Genomic DNA, 20,190 nt, shown 5'->3' on the forward strand with positions numbered 1-20,190 from the left:
AAACCTAAAAAGTGTTATAAAGTAACTTTTAATCTATGTAATACTTTAACTGTTGTAAGGCTCTATATTATTTTAAGCAACATATTTTCCAGAACTTTTTATTCTGTACTCCCCTGTGCAGGTTTCTGGCAAAATGCCAGACCCTAGTCACATGTACGTGGAAGTAATTTTTCATTTCTCAAGTAGAAATGTAACCTGGAGCATAGGTGATGTTGTGTATGCTGATTTAAAGTTTCACATCAGAAATTTCCCAAATACCTATGTTCAAAACTGTCATGTAAGTTTTCAGGATTTACTTTGCAGAATTTGTAATAATTTATCTCTAGCCCAGATATAATATGTATGATAATGAATTGCTTTAAGTTCTGCATTTGAATAAAGTTTATTTTAATAAGTATTAATCAGTAACTCTGTCTTACAGGAAAATTGAAACATTTACTATGAACAGCTGAAGTTGCCAGAAGCAGTGAGTGACAGAAACATAAGACGATAGCGTGAGTAATGGTTAAGTTTCCCTTAAAATTGTCTACTTCATATTTTTTCCTTCTCCTTTGAAGAAAAAAAACACATTGTGTCTATATGTCACATTAATTTCATTAACCATGTATGGAATTTTTCTGGGTTCACTCAGCTTCTTAAATCATATGCATTCATATCTAATTCATGTGAGCTAGAAGTATAAAAAACGTTATTCATAGTTTATAAAATTCTTTCCCTCGAGAAGTAAAAGATCAGCTTTTTTCTTCTTTAATACATTTATAACAAGCCCACTTTCTTCTCAGTTTAGACTTATTATTTGTCATTGATTGGCTCATTGTCTTGGAGGACATTCTGGCACTAAAATAGTAGACACATTCCATCCATCATAGTGAGGCCAAGAGCCATCAGGTCGATGGCGCATTTTGAACTTTGCTGTAGCTGAGTACCATAGGCAGAAGTTTGACATTCTCAGAGTGAAAATCAATTTTCTTTTATGTGTTTCTAAAGTGAGGCTTGTGCTTTGATTGCAGAAGAAATAGTTTTTAAAACTATGGTGTAACAAAACTAGGAATCAAGATAATATTGGGCTAGCAATCACATCAATGAAAGTGAGGAGATATATATTTTAGTTCTCTAATAATATTTTAAATTCATAGAAATAGAAGGAGTATCAGAAACTTATGGAAGTCAGTGCAGAAATAGAATAATTTCCATGAAATCAAAGAAGCAATGACTGAAGTTTCTGATTAAAGGATTCAGCAAGAATTGGGACACACTATTTCAGAAAATCAAATGCTTATGAAGATATATAAATATATATTCAGGTTTGAGATATATATATATTGTTTGTGTATACATAACTGGTTATCTTATCTACTTATCTCTTCTACAGTAATGTAGACTTCAGAAAGACAAAGAGTTTCTCTATTGTATACAACTCTGTTTATAGTATGCCTCATAACATTATGGCAAAGCTGGACATATTAGCACCGCAAATAATTTCACACATTAAATGGGAGGAGTAAGAGAAAGGAAAGAAGGGAAAGAAAAAAATATGAGAAGGGGAAAGAATGGAGGCCAAGTCTTTGTAAATAACAAAGTGTGGAGGGGGTGAAAGGAGGGCAGGAGAATGGGAAAAAGTGGGAGCCAGGATACATCATGTAGAGGTACAAGATCACATTGATAAATGTGACTGTATTGTATACCTAAAATGTATCAATAAACTTTATGGAGAAAAAAATGAAAAAAAAAGAAAAATATTGATATTTTAAAATTTTTACATATTTGTAGTGAAAATATGGGTCCAACATAAAAAAGTGGATTTCACTCTGTTTTCTTTAGAGAAGATTAGTTAAAACATATAAGCTTGATTAATTGGTTATGATATATTACCGTTTTGATTATTCATTGCATTTTATTTGCCAATATCTTGTAGAGAAATTTTACATTTGTGTTTATTAAAGAGACTGACCTCTTTTTTGAATTACTGTCTGGTTTTAGAATCAGAAAAATTCTCTTTCAGGAATGATTTTGAGTAATCTTTCTCTTTCAATTTCATTAAAGATTTTGAGGACATTGAATCTTGAAGTTAGTTCTTAATAGAGTTCAGTTGTAAATTCATGGTATCATGGCCTTTTCTTAGTTGGTATTCTGCATTAATTAATGCATTAATTCCATTTTCTGTTCTTGATTTTGGGTTTTTTATCTTCTTTGTTCAGCTTTGGTAATTCACATGTATCTAGGACTCTATCCATTTTTTCTGAATTCTCCAATTTATTGGAGTATATGTTTGCAAAATGTTGCCAATAAACTTAGATATTCAGCAGTGTCCTTTGTAATTTAACCTGTTTCATTTTTAATTACATAGATTTTGGTCTTTTCTTTACATTTTTTATAAGATTAGATGCGTCATTTTCTATTTTGTTTATTCTTTAAAAGAATCAGCTTTTCAACTTATCAGTTCTCCACATTTTTTAGTCTCAAATTCATTTATCTCTGCTCAGAATTTTATAATTTCCATTCTTGTACTGGCTTTGGATTTGAATTTTTCTTTCTTTTCTAGGTCCTTGAGTAGCATCATTAAGTTATTTATTTAGATTTGCTTTGTCTATATAAAGATTAATAAAGTTTAATGTTTATACTCCTAAACACATAGAGGATGGGAAATGGAAGAATGGAATAGTAAAATTTGAAAAATTAAGCAATGGAAAATGAGATGGAGAAAATAAGATAAAGGGTCCTACTAAGGAGTAAAAGGAAAAATAAAATTTTATAAAGTAAGAGAAAAGAATAAATAAGAAAAAGAAGAAATAAAAAGAAGTAACAAAGAAACAAATGAAAGATAGAAAAAAACCCCAAACCTCTAAAACCAATGAAGAAAAAGAAAGAAAAATGATTCCAAGGAAAACTACTCTGTATTTTTGAATGAATGGCTTTCTTCTAGGATCTACAGTCTTGGAATCCAACAATTCATGATATTCTCCAACTATCTTTGTGGCCTGCGGGTTTATGAGGTACCCTTCACACTGTCTAGGCCCTCTGTCTGTACACCCCAGGCTGTGGCAACCATCCACGCTGAAGTATGTCATTGTTCACACTGTTAAATGGGAATAGCAATCAGATAACTCATTTCTCCATGCTCAATGTTGGTAACAGGGCTTGGATTCAAACAGACTGCTAGACTTAATGGCAGGACTTTCAGACTCAGCTACTTCTGAAAGCCACACATGCCAGGCCAGGATTCTCACCATGGAGGGCAGGATAATCATATTTTTCTGGATCTGGGCTTAAACTTCTGAAGGGGATCTATGACTAGCTTGCATTCACTTTTCCACTGTCTCTGGTGGCTATTTCTCACCTGGTCCCTAAGGTAAGGCAACACTACAAATACTGAAATGAAGGCATTTTGTAGTTATTCTTTGGCTTGGTCTTAACTCTTTTCCAAAATAGGTCCTAATTAAGCTTTCTCAAATATGATGGGTGCAACTTTGAATTTCTCAAAATCTAGCCTCTACCTTGCAAAAGAAGTTACTTTAGGATTAAAATCCTATACTGTTTTTACAGTTTATAATAACTGTGAACTTTTCTTGGGGCGACTACTGCTGGCATGGTCTGTTGTTTCTCCTCTGAGCTGCCAACCCATGCCGGGGTTATCTTCTCTGCCCGGGGATTGACCTTGTATAAGAACAAGTTGGTGGGTCAGCTGGTGCCTCTCAGGAGTTACATTTTTTTGTGCACCTTGTCACTGTGCTGGTATGATAGGATAGTGTTCAAATATTGGCTAATTATTATTATATCATTATAATTTTATTTCACTGGAAGTAAAAAATGAGGGTAAGTAAAAATATAAAAGATCTTAAAACTTTCCCTTTTTGAGATTTTTGAGATTTGTTTCTCCCCTCATCTTAATATAAAGAAAATCTTCCTCTCCTTGAGGAAATTGTATCCTGTTAAGCACTAGTGATTAACAAATTAGCAAGAAAACAATTAAATTAAGGAAAGAATTCAGTTGCAAAAAATCTTACAAAATCTTGCAAAAATCCCTATAATATATATTTCAACTAGTTCACCTTCCTTAAAATTCACCTTCTCTTAACTAGGATGGTATTAGTTAAATTTTGGGCCTGGGATTTAGCTCAGTGGTCTCGCTGCCAGCTGTGCAAGGAAAGGACCCAAGTTCAATCCCTGGTACAAAAAAAAAACTAAAAAAAATTATATTACTTAAATTTTTATCTTATAGCATTTTAAATATCTTATTTAACTCTTTTTGTGTGGCATGTGTGTTGACTCATGCCTGTAATCTCAGAATCCTGGGAGGCTAACATTAGAGAATTGCAAATTTGAGCTAAGTCTGTGCAACTCAGAAACTAGCTAGACCTTGTCTCAAAATAAATATTAATCTGAGCTAAATTCTCAGCCCCTGGTAGTGTTCTGAATATAATAACAAATCAAAAATACAAAACACTGACTAAACACGCTGACCAAAAGGAATATTTTAAAAACCATCTGTAAAAGAATTCTGTGTGAAGTAGGTGATGCCCAGATGTCTGTTAACCAAACAGTGGGATGGAGTCCCCTTGGGTACTGAAAATTACTGAGCTTTTATTTGAAGATATTTTTATCATGTAAAAGAGGAAGTTGTAAGTAGAGCAGAGGAACTGAGATCTAAAGCAAGGTCTAATCCCAAATCCATAGTATTTTCTCCTACCTCATACTGCTTCTTCTTCAATAATAGAAAGACTTCTTGTCATGGGATAGAGTGAAAACAGCTACATAATTTAGAAATCTGAGGCAGTAGATGTTTATATACTGACTATAACTTTGTGAGATAACCTGATTTAGAATATATACAGATCTGTAGAGTCAACATTTATGTATGTATTATTAGGTTAAATTAATGGATTAATAAAAATGTGAACACATTTCTCAGGCTTTTAACAAAAATACATTTCAATTTAACAGCTTTATATATCATCATATATACTCCTTATATAAATGAGGAAAAATTTTAAAGGAAAATATTAATTTTGAAGAAATTAGTCATTTATTATCTATAAATAAATATGAAAATTAGTTCTACATCGAATAGGGTTTATTATTGTGTGATCTTTCCAGTAATATATCCAAAACCAGAATTCATGACCCCATTTATATTGATTAATTAAAGTCCAAGATCAAAAGGAGTCTTATGTATATTGTTACTGTTTAGATGTTAAGTATTTGCTTCCCTCAGATAAATTGTGTCCTAACTTGTTTATCACACAAAGTGTGCTATAACTTTTACTTTAAGAAAGCTTAAGTGTCATCATCTTAATAAAAGGAAAATCTTCCCGTCCTTGAAAAATTTGTATCCTATTAAGCACTTTTTTCATGGGTCCAGGCAGTTTTCTAAGTGGTTAATGATATCAATGAAAAGTCATTAGAAGGATACACATTCACAGACAATTAAATATTATCAGACGAGGACAATCATTTGAAGAAAAACTGCAATTGAACAATTTTTTTTGACTCTTCTAAAGTCCTTTTGCCACTCTAGTAATCACAGATTGTTACCAGATCGGACTTAAGGGGTACCAGAAAAAGGAGATGAGGGGTCGGTTTGCCCTACAGAGTAGATTCTTAATCCTGGCTTTTTATAGAAAATAATATTTTTCAAGACATACCAGTGAGCCGCATAAGCAGATTTACTAGGCAGAGTTGAAGAAATACACACTCAGGGAGAAAATAGGGTGTATGTACTGAATAAAGAAATCCACCATGGTCTGGGGTTGAAGATATATACACGTAGGTGTCTCCTGTAAAATGGGTGATCTAACATGTTTTGTCTAAAAGCATTACTTGAACACCTTTAGTCTGTTTCTTCTTATCATGGAGTGGATAGCAAGGCTCTGCTTTTCTGGAAAACACAGTGATTGTAGGTTTGGTACAATGACTGGAGACTTCAAGGCATTGTTCCAATGGTATAGAAGCACATGTGAAAACTTGATAATTAAATTCTGATAATTAGTTACTATTATCTTGGAGTCCTCAGCCTTAAAGGAGGATGAGATATGCTAGGTAAGTTCAGGGCTAATGAGCTTTGTAATGTAGGGGAAGATTAGAGGGACATAAAATACCCAGGACAAAACATGAATGATTAACATTGCAAAATCATGACATGGTTATTTGTGGCCAATAATTGGAAGACCATCACATGCTTATATTTTATTGTGTACTATGCACTTGAAAAAAATGTACCCTACTGTATCCTTTATGAAAGTGTTAACTCACATTTACTGTATACTTATCTTTTCCCCTTCCCAGCCTAGACCATTCCAATCAACAAAACACTTTGCCCCTACAAGTAAAGACACATCTCATGCTCACCGGGGCCTCCAGAATGGGATACCCCCTATCTCACAGCTCAGTATACTGTTAAAATAGCTCTTCTGGTTCTTCTACATTTGAAATACTATAAATTTTTGTTTTGCATTACATCAGTCATGACTCCCCCATTTTCTTCTAAGAGACTCACTTCTTCATTCTTCACTAAGTGAGGGCAAGGACCCAAAAAGAAATGGAGGATCATTACAGGGGACTCCTACCTGCCCGACTCTCCACCAAACACAACAGTAATACATTTATTGCTTAAGTGATGAGCATGCCATTATGTAGTGCTGATCCAAGTGTTAAGATAATACAGGAGGCAAAAAATGAAAGGAGAGATGTGAAGCTTCATCTTGTGTTTAAGTACCCATGAGGCATTCATGTCGAGCTTCAAGGTCCTTACTAGGAAGCCCTCATTGTCTTAGTGTATTTATCAGTCTTGAGGGAATTAGGGAATCAGTCCACCTGGCTCTGCAAGTTTTCTGGCTAGGTATTAAAGTATGATACACGAAGGGGACAAAGCAAATCATGGAATGTCTGGCCACAAGCATCAGGAGAAAAGCTATGGAGTACACATGGTGATAACCATGACTAACTTTGGTCATGTCCTAGAACTATAGTTTTCTTTTCTTCTTTCTACATATCTGTAGTTCTTCCAACCTACCTTAAGGTTACTAGGCCTGAGAAAAATAAAACCATTAATTTTTTTTATTATCAGAAAACGTTTTTCCTAAAAGAAGTTTGCAAAGTCAGGAAGACAACATGAAGATTTGTGAGACCCAACAGGAAAGAGAGGCTTGGAGAAAGTTTCCATAAATAAAACGTACATTTTGTTTTTTTCTAACTTTCTTGGCTATTGAAGTTTTGCTTTTTCAAGTTTATCATGACAAGGGTTTGTATAATTTTTCTATTAAATTTCAAGTGGTAAATATTTTAGGCTCTGCAGGCCATGTGGTCTCTGGCAACTATTCAGCTCTTCCTGTGGAGTGCAAGAGCAGCCGTAGATCTATCATAAGCCTATAAGTGTAGCAAGAGTGGCTGTGTACTGAGGAAACTTTGCCAAACCAGCCAGGGGGGTGGAACTGGCCTGTGTGGTATAGTTTACCAGTCCTTGTGAATAAATATGTAATAGTAATACACATTATTATTAGAGAAGTCAGTATTCTGGGAAAAAGCTCCTTTTTTATTTCTAAATATCAACTCCATAATAGCTCCTTTCCCTTTCTTAGGAAGAAAGAGTATCCCGTTGGCAATTATCAGTGAATCACTCTCTAAGGAGAAACCAATTCTGTGAACCCTGAGAACTCTGGGTTTCACACCACTGTAACCTCTGCTCTGTAGTGTGCTACTCTCACACATTATGTTATAACACAATGTGTGCTATTAGCATGACATGAACAGTAAATTTTTTCCAAGACGATTAAAAGAAAAAAATAATTTTGATTATAAGTATCAGTCAAGTCATCCTGTAAGAGAAAGACATAATTACAGATAAATCTGAAAACCTTATAATTAAGCAGGAAGTGCTGCTGAAGAGCAGTGATGAGAAAGCATTGCTAATCCATAGAGGAGAATGAACCTGGAAGGAGCCAGCCAAAGGGGAAATGTATTCCCTGTGGAGAAAAGAGTTCCTGGGAGGGGCATCTATTGGAAGTCTAAAATGTAAGTGAGTGTCAACATGGTCCTGCAAATGGACTGCATGCTTAGTCCAACAGAAATGCCAGTGTCCAGAAGCACATTAACATAGTAAGGACACCATTTATTCTTTGAATAAAGGATGCTCGTTTTCCATCAGGCAAATCAGTGTGTGTTTATATTTCCTGATACTATTTATCTTGTCTGTTATGCTGGTGACACAGAACATGCCTTAAGTAATTTAGAGATTGGAGGACCAAAAAAAATTATTTGGATATTTCAGTGTTTAATGAATATAGATAACATTAAAATGTTTCCCTTTCCTCTCCTTTAACTCCCCAACAAGACAAATCCAGAATCTGGAGGTTGCTAAGTTGTGTTCAGCAGTGCAAACATGTACAGGCCACCATCTCTGGCTCACCTTTCCCATTCTTTTAGGTAGTAAGATTGCTGCTGCCTTTGCAGCCATTCTGACCAAACTCAAAACATGGAAAATGGAAAGGCTGTATCTCTTTCATTCAGGCCACATTTTCCCAGAAACAAAAAGTGATTTTTCCACTTTTATTTCGTGGCCAAAAAAATGGATCACACGGTCGCTTCCTGCCGCAAGAGAAACAACAACAACAACAAACAACCCCTGGCTTCATTCTTTTATGCTGGAAATGAAGAACAGAAGGGGATACAGTGTCATGTGATATCTACAGAAATTTTGAATTAGTTCATAAGAAATTTCAGAAGTGTGAAAGATGATTTCATTAATCTCCATAATATTTCACAGGTTAATAAATTTATTGAGAGAAAACATGTCTTTTGAGAAAAGGAAAATAAAAGTATATGAGATCTAAATTATACAATTGGAACATAAACTATGATGAGATAAAACATCCAATATCTTTTCCATTTGAAACTATATTACCATCTTTTTAGTTTTAATACTTATTTATGAGTGGTACATTATAACACATTGGTAAAAAACTTCAGAGGACTTTGCTATCAAAAGATCTGAAACATAATCTCAAGTCCAGCATTAACTAGCTATTTGTCTATACTAAAGTCATTGAGCCACAGAGGACTTCAACCACTCTTTCATCATTTCTAAAATGAGGGTAATAATAATTGCCCTTCACACTGTGTAGTTTTGTTACAAGGCCCAAATGAGATGATATTTTAAAATCTGCTTCACCAACAGCAAAAAAATGAGGCTTCCTTCCTCCATTTCTCACCTGTTCACCCTCTCCTTCCATCCCTCTATCCTCTAACCTTCTCAAATGTACACAAGAGAAAATTTGTGTACACACATATATAATAGATTCATATATATGTACATATATATTCACATATAATGCTCTCTTCCACAAACCCTCGAGATTAAAAATGTCACCCAGAGCCTTCAATAGTGTCTGTCACTCACGTTGTGTTTTTTCCTCTTAGACCAAAATTAGCCACACTTTTAGGTACTACTTTTTAAATGATTACTTCAGTTTCTCACTTCAAAAGCTTTTATCTCTGACCCCAAACCCTCTGAAAGCCTGTCAGAAATAATCAGCTGGTATTCAGTTTATCTGAACATTGAGGTTCATATATCAAATTAGAGAAATTGTTAGTGAATCACTTCTATCTTAGAATATCGTTAATGTTTGAAATGACGTTTGGGTCATTAAAGATGAGAAGAATTTCCTCCTCACAAGATAACTGAGAAGTTGTGAATATTTAAAATGTGTGACATCAATTATATTCTCCCTCACCCACTGCCACATTACTTTTGTCTTACATCTGTTTATGTCACTACATTAGTAGAATCCCAAATTAGTATCTACATATCTGAGCAGAAATTGAAACATAGCACTTATATTCAGTAGTTGTATATAAGATTTTAAAAATTGAGTGCCTTCTCTGGAAAAAAATATTCCCATATTTGCAGGATTTTAAAGATGAATTATTTTAAAGTTAGATTATAATGAATGTACTAATGCTCACCAAAGTATTTATGTGTAATATTTTAAATCACTTTCTTCATACACACCTCTTTATATTTAATGAGTTTTGTCACATGTGCTAAGAATCTGTATAGTAAAAACAAAAAAGGAACTGAAATTTACATAAATATAATTCATTCGATTATGGATCTGAAATCTAGAATTTCTCTTCAGTCTTTGAACAAGAATTGACACAAGAACCTTTCTGCTTTGACTTCTTCATGGATCATGGCTTCATTTTAGGAGAGGCTACCCTTGTGGTCTTGATCTACAATAATCACTCTGTTTTATACATGATTTCAAAATTCATATGTATAGATAGTATCACCAGTAAAATCACCAGTTTATCTGTTTAGTCCACTCTTGTTATATTTATGTCTGAACCAACCCCTACTATGCCAATGTTTACTGACTTAACAAAGGTTATAAACACCACGCCTAGAAAAAGGTCACTATCAGTATGGCAAGAATTATTGTGATTTCAAACAGAGATCATAACTCTTGAAAACAAGGACGGATGCCAGAGTAGCAATAAGTAATAAGTTAATTCTCCTTTCATCATAATAACACTATCACTTTATATCTGGATATAGATATATTTAATGAGGGTTCTAACCTCTGAAGTAAAGAATGAAGATACTTATTGTCCCATGAGTAAGCAAAATAATTTTTTCATTAACTATTATGTCAAATCATATACATTTGCCACTTAGAGAGATCAATATGATAATAAAATCAGCTGCATAATTTGGTTTAGGATTTAAAAAGGCAGTTTAAGGAAAACCTGGCTGGGATTCCTCAGCTACACCAAAGATCTTAATCACCAATAAATGTAATGTCCTCCTGTCTTTCACTAGCTTACCTACTAACTTTATGCCTTAATAAATGACATTATTTTTAATAGAAGTATGTATTTTCTTAATTACCTCAAAAGTCTTGGCAGGAAAGAAAGATCTTAAAGATAGGTATTCCTTTAATATCACAGTTCATTGGATATTTTAGCTTCAAAGCACACCCTATGTATCATTATCATTTAAGATATTTCCCAGATATAAATTATTTGTCTGGGATCATAGGGTGAAATACCCATTGATTATCCATTATTATAGGCATGAAATGGACTCCTTTATTTCTAGGAAAGCATCTGTTCTCTTCATAGGTTACCTGGGTTCATTTGTTGTTGTTCACCATGGAGTAATCCTCGTTCAATATCTCAAGGTGATTTTAGCCCTAACTCTGGTTTTGTGAATTGCGAAATCATCTGGAAGGAGGTTTAGAAAAATTATTTATATTCTAGACTCTTTTCAGAAGTCAATAATATCTGATTTTTCTACAATATACGTATCAACCACTGACTTTATAAAATATGTTCTAAGGACCTTGCTTATATTTTATTAACATTTTAAATTCACTCTTAGATTGGCCCATACCTTTGGGAACTGGTGCGTTTTACTGGCATTCTTTGCAAACCCATGTGGAAAAGTTTTTAAAAGATTTTCTGATTAATACTAATTTTTATTCAGTTTATTTAACAAATAATTACATTTTTAACATGGATTTCCCTAGAAAGCAGAGAATCAGAATGTGATCACTCTTACAATAGTGTGCAAGCATTTAAACTTCAAAATTCAATTAATATTACGCATAGTCTCCCTCATTTCCATAATTTTGGTCAAATTGATACTTTCCTTTTAAAAGAGAGAAAAATACAGAGCACAAAAATTTTTAAAAATTACATAATGAAACACAAAAGTAAATAAAATCTAAGTATTTAACCCTTGAGATTCACCAAAGAATTATTGTTTGTATGTAGGACTACATTCTGTAATATCTCACTTATTTGTCATTTTATGTGTTTTGTATTTATGTTGGACTATTTTACTGTGACCCTCCAACAATTATCTTCATAAAACATGGTCTCTATACTTCCATATCTAACCACATCTATACATTTACATAACATCTTTCCCCTCTATAGTGCTAAAAGCAACTTGTGCCCTTTTCATGACTTTGTTATAAAAGATGAATTGTTGGTTTTCACCAGGAGGTTGTCATTGTTATAAGCTTCATTTAGCCCCTATACTTGTCAAGGAAACTCTCTCATTTTGCTATTTGAGAACTACACCTTCAATAATGCAAGTGGATAGAGGAAAGAAAGTAGCTATATTGATAGCTCACACTGATTCATGTATATTAACTAGAGAAGAATTGATCAGACTTAGAGATAACAGATATACGCTAGAAAATTCTTACAATACACACTCTATTTTCCCCTTTATAACTCCATACAGCTGATCACTAAGTGTACTGGATTCCTCAGATTAGCCTACAACATGTTATAAGGAATTTCTGAATACTGCTTAATTCTTCACAAGGGATGTAGAGTGTTATTCTAGCCTTCACCTTTATAGTTTCTATCTCCTCCCTAAGATGTAAACTCAATGTTAGTTGCTTCACTCTGAACCAAATGCTAAGCATATTGATTCTGCTATTCTAATTTTGCAAAAAAAAATAATACATTGTTTTTAACTATTTTTAACTGAGAGTATGTTTTGGTATGTTTTGCTCCTATTAGTTATTTTTACTCTTCTCCAAAGCATGAGTCTTCTTCTATAGTTTACTCCTTATGTGCCCCATAATCCTTTACTCATATGCATGCATACACATATTGTTAATGTGCAGATGTTTATATCTAAATACAACTTCATGAACTTTCACAAAAATTTTTAAAGTTAATTTAATGATCCTGTACTTGTTTTCACTCTACTATGAATTATAAATTCATCTGTCATATATGTCTCTCTAAACTAGAAGATTTCTAGGTAATTGCAACATGGAAGTCTGAGAAAATTTTATAGTACATGAAAAATCACTATTACATATTAAATCAAAGAAAAACTGTAAAGTCTTTTTTTCTCATCAATACATATTTTTTATTTTAAGTGATTTCTAATTCTCTAAATTTTTATTGCCTGATGGGGCATTCCCTAGTTAGCATCCACAAAGCCTTAGGTGTGATACATAGGACTCCAAAATATTAATAATATTTTATTATTTCATACATAAATATTATAAAAATCTCCTTTATTTTCACATTTCATTTTAATTTCTATCTCTCTCTCTGTCTTTGAAGATATACACAAATCATATATTTCAAACTTTACTTAGAAATTTGCATAAAATAGAAAAATTAAATGAGAATAACTCATATAATGAGTTTTTACATTGAAATATTTTATGGTATGTGCAGACTGAGCTGTAGATTTAGTCATTCCAGAAATCAAGTGTTTTTAGTGAGAAAGCCAATTTATAAATTCCTCAATATGTTTCCTTCCCTATAAGTATGTGATGTGCGCTATAAACCCATAATTGCAGCAGTTCCTTGGTGACTAATTTTGAACCTAACATTTTTCCTTATCATGAATAGTTATGGATTTCTTGAAGCAGCACTTAAGCTATAAAATTTCAAAATCATGGTTTCAATTTAGAAGTCCATGCCCATAAACATCAAGCACCAATGCCTATGTTGTTTTCCCTACATGATGAGGTTATGTGGAAGACAAATGAGACAGGAGTGGTACTTGATATCATTAAGTACATTAAGATAATGAGCAAGTAAAAGGAGTTTTATAACAATGCCAAACTGGCTACTAGTGCTAAGAAGACTTTCAGAAAATTTAGGAAAGACCTTCTTCTGAGGAGAAAAGCTAATAATTATAAAAATTCAAACACTATGGGAAATCAATTTGGAGAGGGAAGTGTTTTTCCAGGATAATGCACCCCAAGTAAAAGTGTGACGCCTCATGGAAAGACGTTAGATTTTAGCCTCCTTCTTAGATATGTTAGAGTAGAGTGGGAGTTGTTACTGGTAGGATACAATCTGAGGTGCATAGAAAGTATATCACAAGCATTTTTCCACTCAAGTACTGCTTGATTTCATAGGGTAAATGTGAGTTGTTCTTTAAATATAAGATTAGAATATCTAACTCTTCCTGTTCTCTTGTACCTGTTATCTGTCATCTTTCAAGTTATCATTGATCTCATTGGAATTGTTTTCATTAGTTCCCTATAGATATTTCTAGATTTTTGGTTGTACTCTGCTGTGATCAATGATGTATAGCAGAGAATAGACTGCAGTGTTAATCTCATTCATTTTCAAATCTTACTTTTCACACTTATGACTCCTGATTTGTGCTATACTTAACCAATTTATCTGCCAACATTCCCTTTTTTCAGGATATCAATTTCACACTAATTAAAATTAAGATGAAAAATATGTCTACAATATCTTACAGTTTTAAATGCAAAAACATAAAATTTGAAGATTGATCTATGATTTATAACTCATTAAAGGAAGTAATCTATCCTAAATTAGAAATTCCATTTGACTATCTTTATACAGAGTGTGAATATTTATTTTTCATTCTGGAAATATCAATATGTTAGATTATAAGATACAGCTTCAGACTCCAATAGTATGTTATGTAGTATTCTTTATATGGAATACACTACTTGTTTTTTTTTGGTACCAGATATCAAACTTTGGACCTTGGACTTGTGAGGCAGGGGGCTGAACCACTGAGCTAAATCTTGGCCCACTAACTACACTACTTTTTAAACAAAGCATTTTGACATCCATCTCTTATGAATGTTGTCAGAAAAGAGATCTGTATTTTTTCCCTTAAATATTTTTTATTGGTACATGTTAGGTATAGAATACATTTTCATTTATCATTCTGAACTTGTACCTTTACATTATGTATTTTGGTTCTTATTTTTTCTTCATTCCCCTGCCCACCCTTCACCCCCCACACACTCTTCCTTATTTACAAAGACTTTGTTTCAATTTTTTCCATTTCTCATAATTTTTCCTTTCCCTTCTTTCCTTTCCCCTACCCCTCCCACTTCCCCTACCCTTTTGGACCTTTTCTTCCTATTTCATATTATCAATTATTCATTTTAATCCTTATTACACTTTCAGTTTCTCACACCACAGAAACTGCTCAGTATTTACACATATTTGTCCTATTTATTTCACTTAAGAACATGGCCTCAGTGTGCATCCATTTAGCTATGTCTCTAGTTTCTTGTTCTTTATGGCAGAGTAGTACACCGTTTTATTAAAAAAAAAAAAAAAAACAACACATCTTCGTATCCAGTCTCCAGTTGATGGGCACTTGGGCTATTTCCAAGTTTTAGCTATTACAAACTGTGCTGCTATAAACATGGGTGCACATATATCGCTGTGGTATGATGCTTTTCATCCTTTTGAGATGATACCCAGCAGAGGAATAACTGAGTCAAATGGGACTTCCAATATTAGTTCTTTGAGGTATCTCCATACTAATTTCCACAGTGGTTCCAACAGTCTACACTCCCACCAACAATGGAGAAGGATTCCTTTTCCCCACAACCCTGCCAACATTTGTTATTGGTTGATTTGTTGATAGCAGCCATTCTTTCTGAGGTGAGGTGGAATCTCAGAGTTGTTTTCATCTGGATCTCTCCAATTACCAGTTATGTGGAATATTTTTTCATATGTTTATTTGCTGCTTTTAGTTCTTTGTCTGAGAAATGGCAGGTCATTTCAGATGCCCATTTTTGAATTGGGTCTTTAAATTTGAGAGGTCTGATTTTTTTTTAAGTTCTTTATAGTTTCTAATAGTAGTCCTGAGGTACAGCTGCTAAAATTTTTTTCCCACATTGTAGGTTATCTCTTAGCTCTGTTGGTGGTTTCTCTCTCAGTGCAGAAGCTTTTTAATAATATTAGATCCCAGTTGTTTATTCTTTGTTCTAGTTCCCATGCTACTGAGGATTTGTTCATGAAGTCTTTTCCTATGCCAATGTCTTCAAGAATTCTACCGAACTATCTTCCAGCATGTTTAGTGTTTCTGTTTTAATATTTAATTCTTTAGTCTACTTCGATCTTATTTTAGTGCTTGCTGATAGATATGGGTGTACTTTTATTCTTTGGCAGGTTGTAATCCAGTTTTTCCAACACCATTTATTAAAGAGGCTATCTTTCATCAAGTGAGGACGGTTGGCTCTTTTGTCAAAGATGAGGTGGTTGAGTATGCCTGCAGTTGGTTCTGAATCTTCTAATCTATTCCACTGATCCTTGGGTCTATTTCTTTGCCAGTACCATGCTGTTTTTATCAGAGTGGCTTTGTAGTATAGTTTCAAATTGGGGATTGTGATTCCCCCTGCCATGTCTCTGTTGCCTAAAATTGGTTTTGCTATCCTAGGTCTCATTTGGATCCAAATGAATTTTTGGATTGTTTTCTCTAGCTCTGTGAAATATATTGTTGGGATTTCAATCAGTATTGAATTAAATCTATATAGAAGTTTTGGAAGTATGACCATTTTCACTATATTGGTTCTTCCCACCCAGGAACAAGGGATGTCTTTCCATTTTCTTATATCCTCTTCTATCTCTTTTTTTCACAGTACTGTAGTTTTCATCATAGAAGTCTTTTGTCTCCTTCGTTAGATTGATTCCTATATATTTCATTTTTTTGGATGCTATTGTAAAAGCAATTGTTTCCCTAATTTCTCTCTCAGTGAGTCTGCTATTTGTGTACAAGAAGGCTATTGATTTTTGAGTGTTGACTTTGTATCCAGCTACTCTACTGAATCTGTCAATTAAGTCTAAAAGTCTTTTGATGGAGGTTTTTTGGGTCTTCTATGTAGAGTATCATATCATCAAAAAACAATGACAGTTTAACTTCTTCCTTTCCTATTTTTATTTCTTTTATTTTTTTTCTCTTTTGTAATTGCTGTGGCTAATATTTCTAGAACTATATTGATCAGGAGTGGTGACAGTGGACATCCTTGTCTTGTTCCTGATTTTAGCATGAAAGTTTTCAGTTTTTAACCATTTAGTATGATATTGGCTGTTGAATTTTTATAGATAACATTAATCAGGTTGAGATAAAGACCTTCTATTCTAATTTTCTATAGGGTTTTAATCATGAATGGGTATACTGGATTTTGTTGAATGCTTTTTCTGCATCTATTCAGATGATCATATTGTTTTTGTCCTTGACTCTGTTAATATAGTGTATTACACTTATTGATTTATGTATGGTGAACCATCCTTGCATCCTTGGGATAAATCTGACTTCATCAGGGTGTATGATTTTCTTGATGACCCTCTGTGTTCTGTTTGCCAGTATCTTCTTGAGGATTTTTGCATCTATGTTCATCAGGGAGATTGGCCTGTAGCTCTCTTTTTTGGATGGGTCTTTCCCTGGTTTTGGAATCAAAGTAACACTTGCTTTCAGGAATGAATTTAGAAGTATTGCTTCCCTTTCAATTTCATTGATGAGTTTAAAGAGCAATGGCAATAGTTCTCTAAATAACTTGTAGAATTCAGCAGTGAAGCCATCAGGACCTGGGCCTTTCTTTGTTGATAAATTTTTAATTACATTTTCAATTTCACTGATTGTAATTGAGGTGTTTAGAAGTTTTATATCTTCTTTATTTAACATTGGTAATTCGTACTTATCTAGGAATCTGTCCATTTCTTCTGTGTTTTACATTTTATTAGAGTACAAGTTCTCAAAGTAGGTATTGATGATCCTCTGGATTTGTGCTGGATCTGTTGTGACTTCACCATTTTCATTCTTAATTGTATGGATTTGAGCCTTTTCTTTCCTTTTTTGGATAAGATTACCTAAAGGTTTATCAATTTTATTTATTCTTTTGAAAAACCAACTCTTCAATTCATTGATTTTTTGTATCAGTCTCTTAGTCTCGATTGCATTCATTTCTGCTCTGATCTTTATATTTCCTTTCTTGTACAAGCTTTGGATTTGTTATGCTCTTCTTTTTCTAGGAGCTTGGGTCTTTGAGTTCTCCCTGTTTTCCTAATGTGGGCATTCACTGTTGTGATTTTCCTGCATAGAAGTGCTTTCATTGTGTCCCATAGATTCCTGTATGTTGTACTGGCATTATCATTTACTTGTAGAAAGTGTCTAATTTCTTCTTTAATTTCCTCTGTGACCCATTGGGTGTTATTCAATTTCCACGTGTTTGTGGGAGTTTTGCGGTTTCTTATGTTATTGACCTCCAATTTTATTGCACTAGGGACTGATAATATACAGAGGGTAACTTCAGTTCTTTTACATTTACTTAGACATCTCCTATGAGGTAGCGTGTGGTCTATTTTGAAGAATGACCTGTGTGCAGCTGAAAAGAATGTGTATTCTGATTTTGTGGGGTGGAACACTCTGTAAACATCTATTAAGTCCATTTGTTCAATAGCTTGGTTCAGTTCTAGAATTTCATTGTTAATTTTTTGTCTAGATGATCTATTTTTGGTAGTGGGGTATTGAAGTCCCCACTACAATTATATTAGAGCGAATTTGATTTTTCAAGACCATTAATATTTGTTTTATATAGTTGGGGGCATTCATATTTGATGTATATATATTTAGGATTGTCATCTCTTCCTCTTGGGTTGTTTCCTTCACAAGGTTGTAGTGACCATCTTTGTCTCTCTTAGTCAGTTTTGGTTTGAATCTACTTTGTCTGCAAATAAATTTGCTACCCCTGCTGTTTTCTAGGTTCCTGTCATGTGGAGAACTGTTTTCTATCCTTTTATTTTCAGTCTATGAATTTGTTTTTGAATTATGTCTCCTCTTTATACCACATATTGTTGAGTTTTTGCTTCTTAATCCATTCTGCCAGTCTATTTTTTTTTTTTTTGGTTGGTGAATTGAGGTCATTAACATTGATGATTATAATTGATAAATATTGATTCATCCTTGTCATGATGTTTTACTGTTGTTGACTCTTTTATTTTTTATTTTTACCCCCTTTCCCTTTAGTTCCTTGCCTTGCCTGGTGGGTTCACTCTATTGGGCATCATGGAGTTGTGACCTTCATTATTTTTTTCTAGGATACTCTTTAGAATTGTTTGGAGTGCTGGTTTGGTGTTCATGAAACTTCTCAGGTGTTCTTTGTCGTGGCATTATCTAATTTCTCCATCTATCTTGAAAGAATATTTTCCAGGATGCAACAGTCTAGGTTGGAAGTTATTTCTTTTAGGGCTTGAAATACTTCACTCCAGGCTCTCCTTGACTTGAGTGTTTGTGTTGAGAGAAGTCTGATATGATTCTGATTGGCTTCCCTTTTTATGTGATTTGTTTCTTTTCTCTGTTTGTTGAATTTTCTTCTTCTGTTGGGTTTCTGGGATCTTGACCATTTTATGTCCAGGTGTAGATATTCTTTGATTGTGGGTAGTTGGAGTTCTATATGCCTCACTTATCTGTATGTCAAATTCTTTACCTCTGCTTAGGAAGTTTCCTACTATTACTTCTGTGAACATTCTTTTACATCATTTGTACTTTCTCCTGCTCTTTTGTGGACTCCTATCAGCCTTATGTTACTCTTCTTTCCATCATCTATCAGGTGCTGTGATTTCTTGTGACTCCTTTTTATTTTTAAGAAATCTCTGTTTTCATGGTCATTAACTGCAATCAAGTCTTCTATATCTAATAGTCTATCTTCACATTCACTCAATCTGCTGTGAATACTTTCAGTGGAGTTTTTAATCTCCTGCATATCTGTTTCAATCTGTTTCATGGATTCCATTTCTTTCCTATGTAGGGTGTTCATGCTTTCCATTTCTTTCCTATGCTGGGCATGCTTCCAGCATGGACCTGAGCTCATCTATTTTTTTACCTGTTTTGTTTTAGAGTCTCTAATCATGTCTTTCATTCTGCTCACCATCTCTGTAGTTATCTGGGGAATTATTTCTGTTTTTAATTTTTCTAGAGCCTCATTCATCTGTTTTGTTACTTCCTGGGCTATCAGTTCAGGGTGTCCAGGTGGTTGATTATCATATTTATCCACCTCATTTCCCCCAGAATTTGACCTTGGTGAGCTGGAAGTCTGGGTTTGTGTCTTCCTAAGGTGTCTTCTCATTTTTAATTTTGTTGTTGGTGCTGTTTTTTGCTTTACTTCCTGGGCTGATACTTCAATATATTTTATTCTGAGTATCTTTATTACTTGTGTTTAGAGCCCTTATGGAGTGATTGCTTCTTAGAGATATCTTCTAGGTATAGCTGGGCATTTTAGGCTTTGAGTCTCTAATGACTCTTAGGCAATTTCGTTTTCAGTATGCCAGGGAGGACAACTGATTAGATCAATCACAATACCTTAGGCCAATTGACACAATCAGCATCAAACACAGCTTAGAAAATGACAACTTGTGGTAGCAGTTAATCTG

General features: G+C 33.7%; 1 protein-coding gene across 1 annotated transcript in view; it reads left to right on the top strand.

The window, feature by feature from the left end:
* The window catches only part of Pcdh15 (protocadherin related 15), a 1,622,160-nt gene that overhangs the window by 408,980 nt on the left and 1,192,990 nt on the right, over window positions 1-20,190 (top strand). The window contains exon 2 of the mRNA XM_087184836.1: window positions 422-494. The gene's annotated coding sequence lies outside the window, so the exon portion shown is untranslated. The remainder of the gene's footprint in view (window positions 1-421; window positions 495-20,190) is intronic.

This window comes from Heterocephalus glaber, unplaced genomic scaffold (assembly GCF_053883595.1).
Source record: "Heterocephalus glaber isolate CG9 unplaced genomic scaffold, H.glaber_assembly_v1.0 deba00001497, whole genome shotgun sequence".
In the NCBI taxonomy this organism is placed as follows: Eukaryota; Metazoa; Chordata; class Mammalia; order Rodentia; family Bathyergidae; genus Heterocephalus; species Heterocephalus glaber.